At 39.4% G+C, this 21,145-nt stretch overlaps 2 pseudogenes; both read left to right on the top strand.

Moving 5' to 3' along the window:
- The first annotated feature begins 4,856 nt into the window (after positions 1 to 4,856).
- LOC129022682 (THUMP domain-containing protein 1-like) lies at positions 4,857 to 6,714 on the top strand (annotated as a pseudogene).
- Positions 6,715 to 17,929: 11,215 nt separating this feature from the next.
- LOC129022681 (60 kDa heat shock protein, mitochondrial-like) lies at positions 17,930 to 20,322 on the top strand (annotated as a pseudogene).
- The last annotated feature ends 823 nt before the right edge of the window (positions 20,323 to 21,145 follow it).

The following is a 21,145-nucleotide window of genomic DNA, read 5'->3' as shown; positions in this document are numbered from 1 at the left end:
AAATAAGGACTAGATATATTCTCTTTTTTTAAAAAAAGAACTTTGGCCAGGCATGGTCGTTCACGCCTGCAATCCCAGCACTTTGGGAGGCCAAGGCGGGCAGATCACTTGAGGTCAGGAGTTCGAGACCAGCCTGACTAACATAGTGAAACCCCGTCTCTAGATTAAAAAAAAAAAAAATTAGCCAGGTGTTGTGGCACATGCCTATAGTCCCAGCTACCCAGGAGGCTGAGACAGGAGAATAGCTTGAACCCAGGAGGTAGAGGTTGCAGTGAGCTGAGATTGTGCCACTGCACTCCAGCCTGGGTGACACAGTGAGACTCCATCTCAAAAATAAATAAATAAATAAATAAATTCAGCCTAATAATAAAAATAGTTTTGTTCATTGTAGGCAACTGGAAGCTATAACTTTACCTACATCTACAGTCTTAAGAGCAAGTTTTTAGAATTGTAGAATCACTTAGAGGTAGCTTGAAAAAACACTGGCCTAGGAAGTCAAGAGACCTGAGTTCTAGTTTTGACTAAGTAAGCTGACTGAACTTAAACAATGGAAATAATTTTCAAGCCCCAGTTCCCACATCTGTAAAATGAGAGTTCTTAGGTACCCCTTCCATCGTTTTTTTTTTAAGTACTTATGAAATAATTATCCATCATATACCTACCTCTTTCATACAATATTCAGAACAACGACCTTGTATGATAGTGTCTTAGTCTGTTTTGTTCTAGTACAACAAAATACCTGAAACTGGGTAATTTATAAAGAACAGAATTTCATTTTCTCACAGTTCTAGGGACTGGGAAGTCCAAGATCAAGGCACCAGCATTTGGTGTCTGGCAAGGGCTTTTTTGCTGTGTCCTTATATGGGGGACGTTAGACGGTCAAGAGAGACTAACTCCCTCCATCAAGTCCCAGTTTGATGGCATTAATCTATTTATAAGGGCACAGCCCTCATGATCTAAACACCTCCCAAAGGGACTCACCTTTCAGCACTGTTGCATTGGGGATTAAGTTTTCAATACATGAATTTGGGGGAACACATTCAGACCAGAGCAGATAGTTACATTTGACATTGAGGAGATTAAAGCTCAAAGAAGCTCATTTATTTACCCAAGGCCATAGGCCATGGGGCAAAGGTGTGATTTAAGGTTATCTGCCAACTAAATCACATCCTCTTCCTCCCGAAGTACAGCTGCCTTTAATTTGCTAGTATATGAAATAGCTCTGGGTTTGAAAAGAAAGAATGACTCTGACAAAAAAAATCTCATTGCCTACTTGACCCTTTTGCTTAAGATTCACTCTGCTCTGTCACTTAACCATAGGGCAATATTTTTTGTTTACATTTCTGCAGTGAATAGGTTACAAAGTTAAGTCTTACCTAGAGAGGGTATCTGAGTTTCATTGAATGGATATTCAGAAGATTTGCTCTCAAATAAAGGGGATCTTTATCTTCTTTCCACTTGTGTTCCAATGATTGTGAAGAAGTGTAATCAGAAAGTAAGATGGCATGCAGATCTAACTTACCCATAACAAACTCTCAAGGACTGTCAGGCATATCATTCATTATGCCAGTCACACCCTAGCAAAAGGAAGTTGTCCACCCATTCCCCTCACTGAAGGGCAGCCTTCTTAATGAACATCTTTAATTGGATTAGGAGTAAAGGCCTGTCTGTCCCATCACCAGCCAATCCATAAACTAGTGATTGGGCTAAAATGTGACCTGGCCAATAGGTCTGTGCTCAAACAGGCTAGAATGCCTGTTTCGAGAGCCTGAATTGTGAAATACAGAAAACACAAGCCCTTTGGTGGACAGGGGAGCACAGAGAAGACAACAGATGCATAGTGTCTTCACATTAACATTGGGCGCTCAGAGTGAAATTAATGGACTTCTACTTCTGAGGATCCCAGACTTGTCTTGGGTTCCAAATCACTTCCACTAGAAATTGTTCTATTACAAATCCTGTTCTTGGATTTCTAAGAGATGATCTTTCTCAAATATATATATTTGTGTGTGTGTATTTATCTATAGATATATATCATACTGATACATTAAAATTCTTTTAATTGTTGGAATAGGTGACTTTCTATTCTTTAAAACCAAAAGAACTGAATAAAACTCTGTACAACTATTTTGTTAAACTATATACTGTAATTCTACTCTGTTAAATAACACTGAAATTAGTAGGGATTTGGCACCTGGTCTGTCAGTTTCAAGGCCTGATTTATAATTGCTGCATTATACCATCTGAAATTCTTTTTGCTACTGCAATTGGCTCAATCATACTCATTTAGATCAGAAGAATTCAGTAGGACTTTCCAGTAAGAGATATCTAGTATGCAACTTACCTCTCAGCTCAAAGACTACCATTTTCTAAGACCAATTCCCTATTCTCTGGGGGATGAATTTTAAGCATTTGGTTTTAATCCATCTATAACTTCTATACCATGAAGAAGCTGAAATATTTTAAGTATGATGAAACTATATGTAAAGATATGTGGTATTAATTATTTATAAAAGCAATGACTGCTCTTCCAGTAGGGCAAACAAGCTTCTTCTCTTTAGAGGCTTCTTTGCTCACCTAATGAAGATTGGCCAATAAAGTTGAGCCAGAGGATTTCTAACTTCTGACTTAGTCAAGGCACTCAGCCTTGTTGTTTTTGCTTCCATCAACAGTAATGAGTTCTGCATGCCTTAGAAAGGAACAAAGCACTTGGTTATTTCCCAGATTTTCACTCTCAATGTTCCTACCCCATCTAGCTTATCTGATGCCTGGAGGAATCCTTCTTCACATATTTAAATTTAATGTTAGCATTTCCTTCATTGGCTCATTAACTGCCCTCTGGTGCAGGTTAACCAATGACCCTAAAAGAGGTCTCCAGTTGCTCTGCAAGGGTGATGAGCAATTCTCACCCTGCATTTCAGCCAACAAAAATGTTGTGCCATTTTACAAGCAGCAGAAGTCCCAGAAGGCCACACAGTTCCATGGCCTGATATATGCAGAAGAATAATAAAAAATTTTATGGCTCTGGGGAAACCAATCAATCCCAGGAGTGCCCCGAGGCAGGTAAAGCTGGTGTGTCCTCACTCAGCCTCCTGCTTTGACAACTTTACCCGAGAACACTTAGACTTGCAGTGCATGGTCTGTAAACATAAAAACAGTCCTGGGTTTGAGATAAACACATGCACCAGATTCTGCCTATATGCATTCACAGCTAACTGTATCTTACCTTAGAAATCAGGGGAATTGTTTATTTGAAGCATGAAACCTAAGTTAATGAATGGGATATTTTTGTATTCTTGCAAAGCCAAGAAATATACATTCTACTGCCCACCGGGGAAAAACCAGGACATGTGCCAATGGAAGTCCAGTTAGGATGTTAGCCTCTGATAGCAGCTGACTTCCATCTTATCCAAGCACTCTTTCAAAAGTTTTCCCTACTTTCTGATAACTTTTCTCTCTCTCTTTTTTTTGGGACTGCATCTCACTCTGTCGCCCAGGCTGAAGTGCAGTGACGTGACTATGGCTCACTCAATCAATCCTCCCATCTCACCTCCCGGGTAGCTGGGACTACAGGCATGCACCACCACACCTGGCTAATTTTTTTGTATTTTTTTGTAGAGGCAGAGTTTTGCCATGTTACCCAGGCTGATCTCGAATTCCTGGGCTCAAGCGATCCTCCCGGCCCTGATAACCTTTCTGTACATATACCACAATGATAAATGTACACGGATTTGTCAGGAAGTGGGGAAACTTTTCATTAAAACACCACAAGTGGTCAATACTTACATCAATTAGTAGATGCAGCCCCTAGATGAGTGTGGCAGCCCCTACAAAATAAAGTAAAAAACTGGTGATGGGTTGGGGGAGGGATGATCCAAGTAATTTAAAGAGAAATCCTTCCACTAATACTAATTTATGACACTTATTTACTTATTGAAATTATAAAGTTTGTACAAATTTTCTGTTTTTCTTTTTCTTTTCTTTTTTTGGAGACAAAGTCGTGCTCTGTCTCCCAGGCTGGAGTGCAGTGGCACAATCTCAGCTCACTGCAACCTTTTGTCTCCTGGGCTCAAGTAATCCTCCTGCCTCAGCCTCCCAAGTAGCTGGGATTGCAGGCATGCACTACCATACCCAGCTCATTTTGCACTTTTAGTAGAGACAGGGTTTCGCCATGTTGGCCAGGCTGGTCTCGAACTGCTCGCCTCTAGCCTCACCCACCTCAACCTCCCAAAGTGCTGGGATTGCAGTTGTAAACCACCACGCCCAGCCTAAATTTTCTTAATATATATATTTTCATGCTGAGTGTCAAACCATGAGCCTCATGTCCTAGGTGATATTTAGCACTCGCAAAATGGTATGGAGTGCCCAGAAGGCAAATGTTTTGTCTTTTACCAAACATACATCACTTTGCTTTATATATATATATATACACACACATGCCTAATATACATATATGGTTTTTTCCACACTGAACTCTAAGGTGATCGCCACGCAAAACATAATTGCTTTCGGATCCTGTTTAGTTCCCTAAGATTTCTTGATCATACAAACATAACTCTGGTCCAGGAAGCTGCACTAGCTAGATGCCTTCATGAAACACTAACAGGATTTCAAAAGAAATTTGTTTCTTCGGAAAGAGAAAGATGTGTCCATGAAGCCTTTGTGAGAAGACAAAAAGCACTTAAGTGATTCAAAACTACTTATGGTCTGTAGGTAAAAAGGCACATGTATGCCAAATGTTGAAGCCACCATACTTCTTCTATTCACACCCCTAAACCGTGTAGAAGTTCGCCGGGAGGTGAGAACGCCAACAGCGGTGGAGAAACGTTTCTCTTTCCTCTCAGCTTGCACACATCATGGCGGCTGCTGCCCAGCAGCCTCCTCAGCCTGGCGGCAGGAAGCACAGAGGCAAGGCTCAGTATGTGCTAGTCAAGCGAGCTCGGCACTGCGAATCTGGCGGGCCCAGTCAGCTAGAGCCCGGGCTACGGGGCTTCCTCATCACATGCAACATGAACCAGCTCAAGTGTGTGGAGGAGGCCTACACCCTGCTCAACGAATATGGCGATGACATGTATGGGCCAGAAAAGTTTACAGACAAGCATCAGCAGCCCTCTGGGAGTGAGGGAGAAGATGATGATGTGGAGGCTGTCTTGAAGAAAGAAGTTGGTGACATTAAGGCATCTACAGAGATGAGCCTAAGAGGATTCCAGTCAGTGGAAAGTGGAGCAAATAACGTCGTCTTCATCAGGACACTTGGGATAGAACCTGAGAAACTGGTGCATCATATTCTCCAGGATGTGTACAAAACCAAGAAGACTCAAGTTATTCTACGAATGTTACCCATCTCAGGCACATGCAAAGCTTTTTTAGAAGATATGAAAAAATATGCAGAAACATTTTTGGAACCCTGGTTTAAAGCTCCAAACAAAGGGACATTTCAGATTGTGTACAAATCTTGAAATAGCAGTCATGAGAGGTGAAGCCAGCTGGACTTCCTGGTGGAGTGGGGACTTGGAGAACTGTTCTGTCTTACAAGAGGATTGTAAAATGCACCAATCAGCGCTCTGTAGCTAACAAGAGGTTTGTAAAATGCACCAATCAGCGCTCTGTAAAATGGACCAATCAGCCTCTGTAAAATGGACAAATCAGCAGGATTCTAAAAGTAACCAATTGCAGGGAGGATTGAGAAAAGGGCATTCTGATAGGACAGAAATAGGACATGGGAGGGGACAAATAAGGGAATAAAAGCTGGCCACCCCAGCCAGCAGTGGCAACCTGCTTGGTCCCCTTACATGCTATGGAAGCTTTGTTCTTTTGCTCTTCACAATAAATCTTGCTGCTGCTCACTCTTTGGGTCTGTGCCACCTTTAAGGGCTGTAACACTTACTGCGAAGGTCCGCGGCTTCATTCTTTAAGTCAGTGAGACCACGAACCCACTGAAAGGAACCAACTCCAGACACAGTCACATAAATAGAGAAGTTATCAAAGAATTGGCAGGAATAGTGTGCACTCTCAATTCAGAAATTAAAGTGGATCTCACCAATCCACAGTATACGGTGATAGTAGAAATCATGTTGCCTGAGTGTCATGAAAGATTACATGTAGTTTAGAAAATAGTTTCCGTCTGGGCACGGTGGCTCATGCCTATAATCCCAGCACTTTGGGAGGCCAAGGAGGCAGGCAGATCATGAGGACAAGAGATGAAGACCACCCTGACCAACACGGTGAAACCCCATCTCCACTAAAAATACAAAAATTAGCTGGGTATGGTGGTGCAGGCCTGTAGTCCCAGCTATTCGGGAGGAGGCTGAGGCAGGAGAATCACTTGAACCTGGGGGCGGAGGTTGCAGTGAGCTGAGATGGTGAGATGGTGCCATTGCACTCCAGCCTGGCAACAGAGCATTAAAAAAAAAAGAAAAAAGAAAAAGAAAAAGAAAATTCCATCTCCAGGAGGTGATAAAGAGCTCTAAGGATCCATCACAGCTTAATTCAAAGCAGGGAAATGGGAAAGAAGGTAAACTGGAAGCTGCTGACAAATCAGATCAAAACAATACAGCAGAAGGGAAAAATAACCAGCAGGTACCAGAGAATACTGAAGAGCTAGGGCAGAAAAGAACGTCTAATCCGCAGGTGGTAAATGAGGGAGCAGCCAAACCTGAACTTGCAAGTCAAGCCACAGAAGGGTCCAAATCAAATGAAAATGATCTCTCGTAGGAGGCCATTTCGTGCTGGAGGTGGGTTTCTCAACTGGGGCTCTATGAGATGTTGCTGGGGTTTCACCTTAAATTGTGACTAAAAACAGTTTTTTATTTGTGTGCTGTATTGTGCTATTCTCACAGTAGTGAACAATGATTGCACCGCCCTGTTAATCATTTTGTTAGGGAACTTTCAGCCCTCATGGTATTATGTAGAGGCGGACCCATGTGCCACACTATTGCAAAGAAGGGAGGATGGGAGGAGAGGGGGACTTTGGCCTCTCCCAGGCTCTTCTTATCGGTGTCAGCTGACTTACTGTAGTGAACTGACTGTAAAGTAGAAAATCAGAGGGGAGTTTTCATTTGAAGGAAGGAGGTTTTACATGCCACAGCTCAGCTGTCCCCCTGCCACTTTGTTGTAAACATTGCAAAAATGTGGATCATGTAGGTTAGATCATGAATTGTTTGGTGAAGTTTTTGTACTTTGTGATTTTCTTGTTTGGTTATGTCTATGTGTATATATATATATATTTTTTTCCTTTTCTTTTCTTGTTTTTCTTGAGACAGAGTCTCGCTCTGTCGCTCAGGCTGGAGTGCAGTGGCACGATCTCGGCTCACTGCAAGCTCCGCCTCCTGGGTTCACGCCATTCTCCTGCCTCATCCTCCTGAGTAGCTGGGACTACAGGCGCCGGCCACCACGCCTGGCTAATTTTTTGCGTTTTTTTCAGTAGAGACGGGGTTTCACCATGTTGGCCAGGATGGTCTCGATCTGACCTCGTGATCCACCCGCCTCGGCCTCCCAAAGTGCTGGGATTACAGGTGTGAGCCACCACACCTGGCCTGTTTTTATATTTTATTAACATTTGTGTGTAACAAAGCTGACAGTTCAGTGCTGCAATTTTGGAAGGTAAGATGTGAGAAAGAAGAGAGGCATTTTAGGCACAGAGCTACAGATATTTCTGAAAAGGTTGGTGATTAAGAATTTTGGTCCTCTGAGTATACTTCAGTATTCTAGTACAACAAGGGACACAAAGAAATTCTGTCTTTATAATGAAAGCTACTCCTCAAGGGTTTTATATGGACTCAGTCCAAGCTGTCCTATCCCACTGTGCATTGTCTGTGGCATGCAACTTATAAAACTAAAAATTGTAACTATAAATCACAGCCACTTGACAAGAAAGGATATTCATTATTTTCAGATGGCTCTCGGACTATCAAAACAGTAAGGCTTTTGTTCAAAAATCACTTTTAGTCAAAATGTTTTGGAAGGAAATTATTTAGTAGAAGAACTTATCTCAAGAAAGAAAAATATGCATAGTTGATAAGAATCTAATAACATTAAAATGCTGGGGCAGGATGCAGTACAAAATTGAAAAGACTTTATTCTCAGTAAGTTGATTTACTGATGATATCTCATATGATGCTAAAAAGGTTTTGTGTCATTAACTGAAAAGCAGCAGCTTCAGGCTGGGCGCAGTGGCTCACGCCTGTAATCCCAGCAATTTGGGAGGCCAAGGCAGGAGGAACACAAGGTCAAGAGATGGAGACCATCCTGGCCAACATGGTGAAACCCTGTCTTTACTAAAAATACAAAAATTAGCTGGGCGTGGTGGCATGTGCCTGTAGTCCCAGCTACTCGGGAGGCTGAGGCAGAACTGCTTGAACCCAGGAGGCGGAGGTTGCAGTGAGCTGAGATACGCCACCGTGCTCCAGCCTGATGACAGAGCAAGACTCTGTCTCAAAAAAAAAGAAAAGCAGCAGCTTCTCTATCCAGGATGATGAGTCAACAGGTTTCACTAATATTTGTCATGCTGTAGCATTTGTAAGATTTGTAAATGATGAAATTCAAAGAAAACTTTTTCTATTGCTAGGAGCCTGCCAAAACAAAGGCCAATATACAATGTTGTGACATCACATCTGATAACCAGGGGTCTGTTATCTACACTCCTGGTGCCCCATCAGTGGTTGTCTCCATAAGTCATTTTGCATCATTAAAAAAAAAAAAGAAATCCTGATGTTGACGCTATAGCACACTGCTTTCTTCACAGAGATGCTGATATCAAAAACTTGAAGATACAATGACATTCTGAATAATGCTACAAAACTGGTTACCTGTATCAAAGACCCATTTATGCGAAAATGTTAAAAAAATAAAAACACCCAAAACAAAAACCTGGACAAACAGCACATAAACCTCCTGCACCATACAGACATCCAGTGGCTTATCAGAGGAAGAGTTCTTTACAGGACATTTGAGTTGAAAGGTGAATTGCCAGCGTACTTACAAGAAAACAGCCAGCTTTTGCTGAATGCTTTGGAAATGAAAAATAGCTACAGAAACTAGCCTATTTAGCAGACAATTTTCATCACATGAACAAATGAACAAGTCCCTGAAAGGTTCTGGGGACAATTTTTTTTCTTAAAGTGACAAGAGTCTTAGATCAAAAAGGAAACTGATTTGCTACCTTACCAGGGGAATCATTGAAATGTTTCTGCAGCCATTTGGATTTGAAAATGAAGAGTACAGCTCTCAAATCTTGCTATAACCCACCTGGAGGAACCACAAAACACAATTAAGTAGTATTTTCTCTCCTTTTCCCAGCACTAGTATATGACTGTATGGGGAACCCTTTCTCCAAATCTGCTCAGCTTGAAATTTTGTCTCTGAAGGAAGAGAATGAACTCAGCCCTGGTCTGACAGTCCTACATTTCTGTGAAATAAGAGTATTCTTCAACTTAGTGCTCACACTCACACACCATGAGGGTTCCCTGCAGGGGTTTCCTGAATTTGAAAGTTTTTTCAAGGCCTATTTTTGGGTAAAATAATTGAAAAAGGCAGACACCAACAAAGTCTGCAAAGTAAACCGTCCAGATTAAGAATATTAAGGAGCTGTAAAGTTAGCTTGTGGAAATGGGCTTATCCTTAAGTTTTAAAAAGTTAGGAAGTAGTAAAAATGTTAGGCTTCCTGCACAAGTGGCTATGTTTATTTAATGGCTAGTGAACATGGGAACATATTTCTATCCTCCTAGCTAGTGGTTCTATTTGGTAAACCAGACTAGAATGATTTGAGAGGGGCAAAGAGAATAGGCAGGACCTTCCTTCTATAGCTTTACATATTTAGAATATTAATTCTTAATGGCGTTGAAGTTACCTTGAAAGGATTGATAAGAGGTTTATTAATACTATTTAGGGGAATAGGGAGGATAGAATTTTGGTGCCTTCTTCAGCTGACTTGCTCCAAGACAAAGATTCTTTTATTTTGATGGTGCAAGACAAAAGGACTCGGAAAAGAATTGACCATATGCCTACAGAACATACAGTTCTGGGGAACGAAGTTGTTTTTACTTTGTGAAAGCTGCCACTCTACGGAAATATTTTGATTTTATAATTTGCTTTTAATTGCCTTTTATATCTATTTGTATTTGGTAAGGCTTGGTTGTTATACAAGCTGTTCTTTCCCAGCTACAAAATCCTGTGTTCGGTTGTAACCTGAACTCATTAAAAGACTTGTTTTCAGGTTTATCAACTGTTTATTTTCACTGACATTTGAGCATGTTATTTTATAAATAATGAGATTCCAGGGTAGGAGGTAAGTGCTTTTTATTCCCCTTTAGTTTTTTCTTCTAAAAAATTATGTCAGTTAAAAAAAAAACAAACCTGCAGTCTTGTGGTTTAGAAAACTTGTTTAACTCTATAGAGAAAAGAATGTTAAACTTAGTATTTTAAAACATGTTTCTCTAAGGTTAAACATGGTTTTCAAATGTTATTTTTACTTGTACTTTGCTTTTGGTACAGCCAAATATCAACCTTGTTTTTCATAGTTCCTGATATTTTCAGAAACATCAAAATAAATTTGTTCCCCCCCCCAAAAAAAATTAGTTTGCCAATGGTCTAGGAAGCTCTAACCTAATCATTCTATTGGTAGCATATTCTATTCCTAAGCAGACACACATGTGTTAATGAAGCCACAAGGTTCAGGTCTTTCCTAATGGCTTCAATTGGGTGATTTTTAGCCAAGCAAGCTGCCTCCTCTTTTCAATTCTGTGTCTTCCCTGAAAGTATTCCTACACTAAAGGGAAAAAATATGTTTTTCATTTTACCAAAAAAAATTACCTAAATTAAGGTTTTTATAGTAACAATGTCTTCATAGGTATGGACTACTTTTCCTTCCTTTTAAAAAAGAAAGCAACAAAACATCCACAAAGGTCACTTTCACCCAACACAGAAAACCCTACCTCCCGCCATCCAAAAATGCCACCTTTGAGCTGCCAACAGGATTTCTCACTATTCCTTAGGCATTCATCCAGATATTTTTTTCAAAGTCTGACTTAACTCACCACAATTTAATTTGAGATTTGTAGAGGTCAGACTCTAGCAAAATATGACTACAAAAACTGGAGATGCTAGTTTTAAACTGTATAAATATATATATAAATAAATCCATTAACTCTCTCAAATGCAGCAGTCTAATCATTAATCAATAATCTATCAATTGACATAAGTAACCTACATTATATTAATTACATCATTACATAGATTTCATCTGTTTAGAGCAACACTGTCCAATAGAAATAAAATATGACTTATATATGTAATTTAAGTTTTCCTATAACAGCATTCATAAAGTTAAAACAAGTTAAAATTAAAATTAGTAATATATTTTATTTAACCCAATATATCCAAACTAGTATCATTTCAACATGTGATCAATATTTTAAAATTATTGCCAGGTGCAGTGGCTCACACCTGTAATTCCAGCACTTTGGGAGGCTGAGGCAGGTGGATCACTTGAGGTCAGGAGTTTGTATCAGCCTGGGCAACATAGTGAAACCCCATCTCTACTAAAAACACAAAAATTAGCCAGGCATGATGCCATGTGCCTGTAGTCCCAGCTACTTTCGGGAGACTGAGGCAGGAGAATTGCTTAAACCCAGGAGGAGGAGGTTGCAGTGAGCTGACTTTGTGTCACTGCACTCCAGCCTGGATGACAGAACAAGATTGTCTCAAAAACGAAACAAAACAAAAATTATCAAGGTATTTTGCACTCTTCTTTACAAAATCCATAGTGTATCTTAGACTTCCTGCACATCTCATTATATTCTAGATATATTTCCAGGGCACAGTAGCTCCACGTGGGGTGGACAGTGCAGGTCTAGAGGGTGCTGGGTTAAAGGGTTGGACAAACACTGGGTGAACACTACCAGTTCTCCCAGTCTTCAGTGTGCCCATAGATGTCAGAAGGTTAAATTAGCCTCTTATATTCACTTAGGTTTGTCTCTTTAGAGAATTTGACAACTAGTGTGTAAAGTTTAAATTGCTTTTAGGTTGGTATTAGTTGCACCACGTTAAGAAAATAAAATCAGTGTTGATTTGCTGTATTCTTCTCCTATTGCTACTATAACAAATTATCACAAATTTATTGGCTTAAAACAACATATATTTATTATCTTGCAGTTCAGGAGATCAGAAGTCTAAAACAGGTTGGCATGGTTGTGTTCCTTCTGGAGGCTCTTGGGGGAATTCATTTCCTTGCCTTTTCCAGCTTCTAGAGGTGGCCTGCATTCCTTGGCTCAGGGCCCCTTCGTCCATCTTCAAAACAAAACCAGCAGCATATCATCTTCAAATCTCTCTCTCTCTTTCTCTCTCCTCTGCTCTAACATCATATATCCTACTCTTATTTCTGACTTTCTTCCTCGCTCATAGGAGACTTCTGATGACATTGAACCCACCTGGTTAATCCAGGACAATCTCCCCACATCAAGATCCTTAACTTAATCATGTGTGCAAACTCCCTTTTGCCATGTAAAGTATCATATTCACAGGGGAATAGGGATTCCCCTAATCCCCTAATCCTAATGGGGATTAGGATGTGAATATCTTTGAAGGACCACGGCAGACAGAATTGTCTACTATAATGAAATAGGCTGATATGCTCAACAGATCTACAGGTGAGATTTTATCACAACACATCTAGTTATGACATAGCTATGGCAAAAACTAGCTATGCCCTCGATCAGTGGTCCCCAGCCTTTTTAGCACCAAGGACCAGTTTCGTGAAAGACAATTTTTCCATGGCCAGGGGGCGGAGGGGATAGTTTCAGGACAAAACTGTTCCACCTCAAATCATTGGGCATTAATTAAAATCTCATAAGAAGCACACCGCCTACATCCCTCGCATGCGCAGTTCGCCATAGGATTTGTGCTCTTATGAGAATCTAATGCCGCCACTGATCTCACAGGAGGCGGAGATCAGGCAGTACTGCTCATTTACCTGCCACTCACCTCCTGCTGTGCAGCTCAGTTAATACCAGTCCGTGGTCCAGGGGTTCGGGACCCCTGTCCTGGGTGACTATTTGTTTCAATCAGTATTTCATAAAAATAAAAATGTAATGTAAAAAATATTAGATGCATGCTTGGCATTTGTGTTTAATAAGTGAATGTGGTGGTTTCTAGAATTTAAATATATATGCTTAGGGAAAGTCAAGATAGTAGGTATATGAGTTGAATCTGGAAAGAAAGACTCTTCAGCTGTGTATTACCTATTTTTTAAGCTGCTGTTCCAAATTTGCCAGGAAAAATCTTCACCTTCACACTCAAGTAATTAGTACCACATTTAGCATGGAGGATACTTTGTCACAAGAATGTGATAAAATTCTTTTATAAGAATTTACTCTGCTAAATACATGTGATGAAGTAAAAAACATCTTAAATCAACAAATATTTAATAAGAATATTATGAGGAAGGCACAGTGCCCAGTATAAAATATACCATAACTTAAACTATAAATGTAACTTTCTTAAGAATAACAACTACTTTTAAAATTTTCCTTCTTAGCAAATCAGTGCAAACAAACAAGTAATTTTACTTATAAACTGTTCATGGATTCCACTGGAATACTGCCCTTTAATGCTTTCTCTTCAATTTAATCTTATTTGGAGGTTACATTTACACACTGAAAGAGAAAATGGAGGCAACAATTCCAATTTTAAAACATGTGTTCCTGAACTGTCTGGACCAACATCTGAGTTTGCACCATCCCTGTGTGCTCAGGCTCCAAGTCTCTTGTCCTTGGGGGATGGACAGATACACCTTGACTTGTGATGGGGTTATGTCACAATAAACTAATCATAAATTGAAAATATCTTAAGTTTAAAATGCATTTAATACACCGAATCTACAGAATATCGTAGCTTAGCCTAACCTTCTTGAAACATGCTCAGAATACTTACATTAGCCTACAGATGGGCAACATCACCTAACAACAAAGCCTATTTTATAAAGTGTGGAATATCTCATGTAATTTTTTGAATACTATACTGAAAGTAAAAACCAGGATGACTGTATGGATACTCCAATTACAGTTTCTACTGAATGCTTTTCACTTTTGCACCATCATAAAGTCAAAAAAGCATAAGTGGAACCATCGTTAGGTTGGGGACCATTTCTATTCCTCAGCTCATGCTGCAATAACAAAATACCATAGACTGAGTGGCTTAACAACAGACATTTATTTCCAGTTATGGAGGCTGGAAGTCTTCATGCACCAGCATGGTTGGAGCTAGATCCCTCTTTCTGGCTGGCAGATGGCTGCCTTCTCACAGTGTCCTCACAGTGGCAGAAAGAGACACAGCAAGCTCTCTGAAGCCACTTCTTTTAAGAATATTAATCCCATCATGAGGCCATGGCCTCATGACCTCATCTAAACTTAATTATCTCCCAAAGGCCCCATCTCCAAATACCATGACATTGGGGGTTAAGGCTTCAAAATACGAATTTTACAGGGACGTAATTCAGTCCATAGCATGGAATATGCAGGACCTAGGCAAAAAAGGGCCTCAGGGCGATGGACCTAATCTGGCAAACTGGATCAAACTCAGCCCTTTAGTCATCCTCCAGCTTTCTTGGTGGCTTCTTCCAGATGCCCCAGGCTGTGGGGAGAAGAGTAAATGTGATTACTGCTGAAAGCTCATTTCTCAGGTTCTCTAAATATGGGTTCAATGTGCAACCCTCAAAGGGAATTTTCTACCCAAAACTGTAGCTTTGCAGCTAAACAATTATATTCTTGAAATGATGTCTAGGGGACTGAGTTTTCTTAAATAACACCTCTAAGGAGAAACCAAATGCCTAGCAAGCAAGACGACTTTCTTGCCTAACTTTACTTTTTAAAATATTTTTACTTTTCTTGAAATAGAAATAAATAGGGTGAAGTTTTATAAGCCAGGGAAAAGATTCACTTACCAATTCTTGAACTAAATATCACTGAGCTGAAAAGAGAAGTAGATGATGAGTGTGTATATGACAATCACTTTCATGAAAATTCAATTCTAGAAAGACACTAAATTTCATTCATTGTTTGTTCAAAGAGAAAGTGCAAGCATAGAAATTAATGGGCAAGACGGCCAAAAAGTAACTGTTCTAGTGCTTTATTCTGGATAAACGCAGTGTAATTTTGATTCTTGTGAATTTCAATAAAGCATGATTTAATACTATAGCAAGGGTGCCATTAAAATGTGGGTATTAACTTTCCAATAATTTCTAGAAATTGAAATGGAATCTATTTGGCAATAACATGACATTTTGACACCAATGAAAATATTTTATGTAGTTATGTAAGTGATAAAAATAAATGCTATAAAAATGTGTCCAGAAGGACTTATAACTAGGAAAAACAATCATAATTAACAAGATTTTGTGAAGTGTGCAGCAGCCAAAGACAACTTTAAACCAGCTGAAGGTGATGAGGTAATTTCTGGTCCTAAGTTCATAGAATCTGACCACCTGTAGAGATTTTTTTTAAAGCACTTAAAATAATTAATTTTCCAAATATGGAGAAGCTGAGAGAGTCTCCCTCTTTTACGTGACTTTCTATTGTGCCAACGTAATGGAATCAAATACACACTGCAGCTTTTTAAGCAGCTGTTCCTATGGTGCAGGAGTAAATGTGTAAACTCTACCAGTACCAGCTGGAAAAAAAGAACAGAATCTATTATTTCCGAATGTATTATGAAACCTAGATTTTGTTTCCAGTATAGAATGTGTCCAAAGCAACCAAATGAAGAGGAGGATTGTGAAATTATCCAGTGGCTAAGGAACCATCTTGACATTTCAACTGGCTGATACAAACAAAGCTATATGGGCAGGTAACCATGCCTCTTGTTGCATGAACTGTGCAGAGTCCACCACAATATTGAAGAGATTCTTTTTACTGTTTTTAACTGAGATCATTACAGCACAAGACTTTTAACCACAGTAACGCCAAAAGAATAAGAAGCAATTTTATCAAGTATATGTCTTTTTCAACATGAACATGACTGATCTCTAATTTCATAATGTCTACTGAGGATTTCTAAGTCAAATAATAATAACTATGATGATAGTAATAACAATAGAAGATATTTCACTAAAACATGCATATCTTTTGACTCTACTTTTAAATATAATCTTAATAAAATTGTATTTCTAAGTATTTCCAAATAAGGACAAAAGAAGTTTTAGTGTGTCATAGTGTTTTTCAAAATAAAATTTATCTTTTAGAGAAGTTTTAGGTTCACAGCAAAATTGAGTACAAAGTAGAGGGTGTTCCCATCTACACCCTGTACCCCCTGACACACACATGTAGCCTCCCCGACTATCAGCCTCATACGAGAGAGTGGTACATTTGTTACAATCAACAAACCTACATTTATACACGTTTATGACCCCAAATCCGTAGCTTACATTAGAGTTCATTCTTGATGTAGTATATTCTATGGCTTTGGACAAATGTATAATGACATGTATCCACCATTATAGTATCATAAACAATAGTTTCACTGTTCTAAAAAATCCTCTATATTCCATCTACTTATCTTTCACTCCTCCTTAACCCCTAGCGAGTCCTGTTCTTTTTACTGCCTCTATAGCTTTGTGTTTTCCAGAATGTCATTTAGTTAGAATCATACAGTATATAGCCTTTTCAGTTTGGCTTCTTTCACTTAGCAATATGCATTTAAGTTTTCCCCATGTCTTTTCATGGCTTGATAGTTCATTTCATTTCAGTTTTGAATAATATTCTGCTTTCTGGATGTACCACAGTTTACCCATTCACCTAGAGAAAGACATCTTGATTGCTTCTAAATTTTGGCAATTACGAACAAAGCTGTTATAAATATCAGTGTGCAGGTGTTTGTGTAGACACAGGTTTTCAACTCATTTGAGTAAATACCAAAGAGCACTGTCGTTGGAGTGTATGGTAAAGGCATGTTTAGTTTTGTAAGAAATTGCCCAGCTGTCTTCCAAAGTAGCTGTACCATTTTGCATTCCCATCAGTAATGAATGAGAGTTCCTATTGTTGCACATTCCCATCAGCATTTGTTGTCAGTGTTTTAGATTTTGGCCATTATAATAAGTGTGTAACAATATTTCATTGTGGCTTTAATTTGCAATTTCCTAATGCCATATCATTTTCAGGATCCTTACACATGCGTATTTGCCGTCCACATGTCTTCTTTGGTGAGGTGTCTGTCCAAGTTGTTCCTTTTCTTATTGTTGAGTTCTAATACTTTGCATATTTTGGATAGCTGTCCTTTATCAGATACATCTTTTGCAAATATTTTCTCCTACTCTATATTATAGTGTTTTAAGTGTTGGTCAACCTTGAGGCTTTATAGCAACAAAAAACAATTTGAACAAATTATATTTGTTCTTGAAGCTGCATTTAAAATGATTCTTGAAGATGCATTTAAAATGATCTATTGGCTGGGTGCAATGGCTCATGCCTGTAATGCTAGCACCTTTGGAGGCCAAGATGGGAGAACTGCTTGAGCCCAGAAGTTTGAAATCAGCCCGGACAACATAGGGAGACTCCATCTCTACAAAAAAAATTAAAAATTACCCAGGTGCAGTGGCACATGCCGGTAGTCCCAGCCACTTGGGAAGCTGAGATGGGAGGATTGCTTGAGCCCAGGAGGTCAAGGCTGGAGTGAGCCATGACGGCACCACTGCACTCCAGTCTAGGTGACAGAATGAGACCCTATCTCAAAATAAAAAATAAAAATAATGAAAAAAATTATCTATCTTAGATTATTATTTCACTAACTACTGTGAAAGTTGTCAGAATCAAAATGGAGTCACTAATGTTAAAACACACACACACACACACACACACACACACAAACCTGACATACGAAAACCAGACAAGGACACAATAAAAAAACTACAAGCCAATATCCTTGATGTACATAGATGCAAAAATCCTCAATGCAATATTAGCAAACGGAGTGCAACAACACATTAAAAAGGTCATTCAGCATGATCAAGTGGGATTCATCCCAGGGATACAAGGATGGTTCAGCATGTACAAATCAATAACAAGTTTGATACATCATGTCAACAGAACCAAGAACAAAAGCCATGTAATCATTTCAATAGATGCTGAAAAAGCATTCAGTAAAATTCAGTGTTCCTTTATGATAAAAATGCTCAACATGTTGTGGGTAAAAAAATACACACAAACTGGGTATACATGACAAACTCACAGCTAACATCATACTCAACGAGGAAAAGCTGAAAGCCTTTCCTTTGAGAATTAGAACAAGCCCCCTCGCTCATCACCGACAGCCTGCGTCAGCGTGCGCAAGCCCTGCCACCGCCCTGCAGAAATGATTCAATTACCTGCAGTCTTAAGTCAGATGACACCAGCGTCGAGGGTCCTGGCTCCTCATGTCACTCGGGTTTATGCCAAAGATGTAAAATTTTTGATGCAGATGCCTGAGTCTTAATGCTTCAAGGTGTAGACCTTTCACTCACTGCTGTAGCCATTACAATGGGGCCAAAGGGAAAAACAGTGATTATTGAGCAGAAGTGGGGATGTCCCAAAGTAACAAAAGATGGTGTGACTGTTGCAAAGTCCACTGACTTAAAGGATAAATATAAAAATATTTCAGCTAAACTTGTTCAAGATGTTGCCAATAACACAAATGAAGAGGCTGGGGATGGTACTACCACTCCTACGGATGCCAAGCAAGGCTTCAAGAAGTTGAACAAAGGTGCTAATCCAGTGGAAATCAAGAGAAGTGTGAGTTTAGCTGTTGATGCTGTAATTGCTGAACTTAAAAAGCAGTCTAAACCTGTGACTATCCCTGAAGAAATTGCTCAGGTTGCTACAATTTCTGCAAATGGAGACAAAGAAATTGGCAACCTAATTTCTGATGCAATGAAAAAGGTCAGAAGACAGGGTTTCACCACAGTAAAGATGGAAAAACGCTACTGATGAATTAGAAATTATTGAAGGCATGAGGCCAGGTGCGGTGGCTCACGCCTATAATCCCAGCACTTTGGGAGGCAGAGGCGGGCAGATTACGAGGTCAGGATATTGAGACCATCCTGGCTAACATGGTGAAACCCCATCTCTACTAAAAATACAAAAAATTAGCTGGGTGTGGTGGGATGCGCCTGTAGTCCCAGCTACTCAGGAGGCTGAGGCAGGAGAATTGCTTGAACCCAGGAGGTGGAGGTTGCAGTGAGCCGAGATTGTGCCACTGCACTCCAGCCTGGGTGACAGAGTGAGACTCCATCTAAAAAAAAGAAAAAAAAAAAGAAATTATTGAAGGCATTAAAGTTTGAGGATATATTTCTCCATACTTTATTAATACATCAAAAGGTCAGAAATGTGAATTCCAAGAAAATTTCTAGTGTCCAGTCCATTGTATCTGATCTCAAAATTGCCAATGCTCACCGTAAGCTTTTGGTCATAATTGCTAAAAATGTTGATGGAGAAACTCTAAGTACACTCATTTTGAATAGGCAAAAAGTTGGTCTTCAGATTGTAGCAGTCAGAGCTCCAGGGTTTGGTGACAATAGAAAGAACCACCTTAAAGGTATGACTATTGCTACTGGTGGTGCAGCGTTTGGAGAAGAGGAGTTGACCTTAAATCTTGAAGATGTTCAGCCTCATGACTTAGGAAAAGTTGGAGAGGTCACTGTGATCAAAGGTGATGCTATGCTCTTAAAAGGAAAAGGTGACAAGGCTCAAATTAAAAAACGTATTCAAGAAATCATTGAGCAGTTGGATGTCACAACTAGTGAATATGAAAAGGAAAAACTGAATGAACGGCTGGCAAAACTTTCAGATGGAGTAGCTGTGCTGAAGGCTAGTGGGACAAGTGATGTTGAAGTGAATGAAAAGAGTTACAGATGCCCTTAATGCTACAAGAGCTGCTGTTAAAGAAGGCATTGTTCTGGAAGGGGGTTGTACCCTACTTCGGTGAATTGGTGCCTTGGACTCATTGACTCCAGCTAATGAAGATCAAAAAATTGGTACAGAAACTATTAAGAGAACACTCAAAATTCCTGCAATGACTATTGCTAAAAATGCGGGTGTTGAAGGATCTTTGATAGTCCAGAAAACTATGCAGTTCCTCAGAAGTTGGTTGTGATGCCACGGTCAGATTTTGTGAATATGGTGGAAAAAGGAATTATTGACACAACAAAGGTTGTGAGAAGTGCTTTACTGGATGCTGCTGGGGTGGCCTCTCTGTTAACTACAGCAGAAGTTGTAGTCACAGAAATTCCTAAAAAAAGAGAAGGACCGTGTATTGGGTGCAATGGGTGGAATGGGAGGTGTTATAGGAAATGGCAAGTTCTAATGATTAGAATAGCGTTTTACTTTAATTAATGAACTGTGGCAGGAAGCCCAAGGCAGTGTTCCTCACCAATAACCTCAGAGAAGTCAGCTGGAGAAAATGACTGAAGAAAAGGCTAGCAGATGTTTAGGAAATCACTATAACAATCAGTTACTGGTTTCAAGTGACAAAATATATAATGTTTTACTGCTGTCACTGTTCATGCCTACAGATAATTTATTTTGTATTTTTGGATAAAAAGACATTTGTATATTCCTAATACTGGGTGCGAGAGCACCTATGGTTCCAGTTCCAGCTACTCAGGAGGCTGAGGCAGGAGGATCGCTTGAACCCAGGAGATCAAGTACAACTCTTTCTCTCTTTCTATATATATATATTTTTCATATTTTTACATAATAAAATTCTATATGGCAGTTAAGAGGAGTAACCTAACCATATATCAAAACATAAATCTCATATAATGTTGACTGAAAAAGAAATTTGAAAAATGTCCAACCTAGTACCAGTTACGTAAATTTTAAAACAAATACACCATATGTTGCTTATAAAGATATGAACGTCTATAAACGTATAAATGCAAGATCCATGTTTTTACATGGATTAGATGGACATACACTAAATCCATAAGAGCCTTAGAGAGAATGTTACACAATTAAACTGAAGGCAAGTAGAGAAAGAACACCCATCTTATTTGTAATATTTTAGTTCTTGTATTCAAAAAATATTTTAAGGAAACATGAGAAAATACTGTCATTTCTGGGTTTAAAACTTGGGGTTTTGAAATTTGTAACCTAGCCGGGTGCGTTAAAGGCTCACACCTGTAATC

The sequence above is a fragment of the Pongo pygmaeus genome, chromosome 22 (assembly GCF_028885625.2).
Source record: "Pongo pygmaeus isolate AG05252 chromosome 22, NHGRI_mPonPyg2-v2.0_pri, whole genome shotgun sequence".
In the NCBI taxonomy this organism is placed as follows: domain Eukaryota; kingdom Metazoa; phylum Chordata; class Mammalia; order Primates; family Hominidae; genus Pongo; species Pongo pygmaeus.
Note: the sequence above shows the minus strand (reverse complement) of the source record. Positions and strands in the feature narration are given on the sequence as shown.